The following is a 2,500-nucleotide window of genomic DNA, read 5'->3' on the forward strand; positions in this document are numbered from 1 at the left end:
TGCTATACGAAAGCCCCATCCAGCCCTGTGCCACCCGGGGGGTTCCAGGGTGCTGAGATGGCTGACGTTTTGCTCCGCTCTCGACGGTCACCGCGCAACGCAAGAACAGGCCAAAAACTGGCCAAAACGGCCCAAAAACGGGCCAAAACTGGCCATTTTTGGCTGCGCGAGCGAGCGGCGAGCGGCGGACAGCGAGCGAAGCAAGAGGCAGCACCGTCCCTGCTATACGAAAGCCCCATCCAGCCCTGTGCCACCCGGGGGGTTCCAGGGTGCTGAGATGGCTGACATTTTGCTCCGCTCACGACGGTCGCCGCGGCACACAAGAACAGCCCAAAAACAGGCCAAAACAGCCCAAAAACGGGCCAAAACTGGCCATTTTTGGCTGCGCGAGCGAGCAGCGAGCGGCGGACAGCGAGCGAAGCGAGAGGCAGCACCGTCCCTGCTATACGAAAGCCCCATCCAGCCCTGTGCCACCCGGGGGGTTCCAGGGTGCTGAGATGGCTGACGTTTTGCTCCGCTCACGACGGTCGCCGCGGCACGCAAGAACAGGCCAAAAACTGGCCAAAACAGCCCAAAAACGGGCCAAAACTGGCCATTTTTTGCTGCGCGAGCGAGCGGAGAGCGGCGAACAGCGAGCGAAGCCGAGCGGAGAGCGGCGAACAGCGAGCGAAGCGCGAGGCAGCACCGTCCCTGCTATACGAAAGCCCCATCCAGCCCTGTGCCACCCGGGGGGTTCCAGGGTGCTGAGATGGCTGACATTTTGCTCCGCTCACGACGGTCACCGCGCCACACAAGAACAGCCCAAAAACAGGCCAAAACAGCCCAAAAACGGGCCAAAACTGGCCATTTTTGGCTGCGCGAGCGAGCGGCGAGCGGCGAACAGCGAGCGAAGCGAGAGGCAGCACCGTCCCTGCTATACGAAAGCCCCATCCAGCCCTGTGCCACCCGGGGGGTTCCAGGGTGCTGAGATGGCTGACGTTTTGCTCCGCTCACGACGGTCACCGCACCACGCAAGAACAGGCCAAAAACTGGCCAAAACAGCCCAAAAACGGGCCAAAACTGGCCATTTTTGGCTGCGCGAGCGAGCGGCGAGCGGCGAACAGCGAGCGAAGCGAGAGGCAGCACCGTCCCTGCTATACGAAAGCCCCATCCAGCCCTGTGCCACCCGGGGGGTTCCAGGGTGCTGAGATGGCTGACGTTTTGCTCCGCTCTCGACGGTCACCGCGCAATGCAAGAACAGGCCAAAAACTGGCCAAAACGGCCCAAAAACGGGCCAAAACTGGCCATTTTTGGCTGCGCGAGCGGCGAGCGGCGGACAGCGAGCGAAGCGAGAGGCAGCACCGTCCCTGCTATACGAAAGCCCCATCCAGCCCTGTGCCACCCGGGGGGTTCCAGGGTGCTGAGATGGCTGACGTTTTGCTCCGCTCTCGACGGTCACCGCGCAATGCAAGAACAGGCCAAAAACTGGCCAAAACGGCCCAAAAACGGGCCAAAACTGGCCATTTTTGGCTGCGCGAGCGAGCGGCGAGCGGCGGACAGCGAGCGAAGCGAGAGGCAGCACCGTCCCTGCTATACGAAAGCCCCATCCAGCCCTGTGCCACCCGGGGGGTTCCAGGGTGCTGAGATGGCTGACGTTTTGCTCCGCTCTCGACGGTCACCGCGCAATGCAAGAACAGGCCAAAAACTGGCCAAAACGGCCCAAAAACGGGCCAAAACTGGCCATTTTTGGCTGCACGAGCGAGCGGCGAGCGGCGGACAGCGAGCGAAGCGAGAGGCAGCACCGTCCCTGCTATACGAAAGCCCCATCCAGCCCTGTGCCACCCGGGGGGTTCCAGGGTGCTGAGATGGCTGACGTTTTGCTCCGCTCTCGACGGTCACCGCGCAATGCAAGAACAGGCCAAAAACTGGCCAAAACGGCCCAAAAACGGGCCAAAACTGGCCATTTTTGGCTGCACGAGCGAGCGGCGAGCGGCGGACAGCGAGCGAAGCGAGAGGCAGCACCGTCCCTGCTATACGAAAGCCCCATCCAGCCCTGTGCCACCCGGGGGGTTCCAGGGTGCTGAGATGGCTGACGTTTTGCTCCGCTCTCGACGGTCACCGCGCAATGCAAGAACAGGCCAAAAACTGGCCAAAACGGCCCAAAAACGGGCCAAAACTGGCCATTTTTGGCTGCACGAGCGAGCGGCGAGCGGCGGACAGCGAGCGAAGCGAGAGGCAGCACCGTCCCTGCTATACGAAAGCCCCATCCAGCCCTGTGCCACCCGGGGGGTTCCAGGGTGCTGAGATGGCTGACGTTTTGCTCCGCTCTCGACGGTCACCGCGCAATGCAAGAACAGGCCAAAAACTGGCCAAAACGGCCCAAAAACGGGCCAAAACTGGCCATTTTTGGCTGCACGAGCGAGCGGCGAGCGGCGGACAGCGAGCGAAGCGAGAGGCAGCACCGTCCCTGCTATACGAAAGCCCCATCCAGCCCTGTGCCACCCGGGGGGTTCCAGGGTGC

Source organism: Musa acuminata, unplaced genomic scaffold (genome assembly GCF_036884655.1).
Source record: "Musa acuminata AAA Group cultivar baxijiao unplaced genomic scaffold, Cavendish_Baxijiao_AAA HiC_scaffold_590, whole genome shotgun sequence".
Taxonomy (NCBI): domain Eukaryota; kingdom Viridiplantae; phylum Streptophyta; class Magnoliopsida; order Zingiberales; family Musaceae; genus Musa; species Musa acuminata.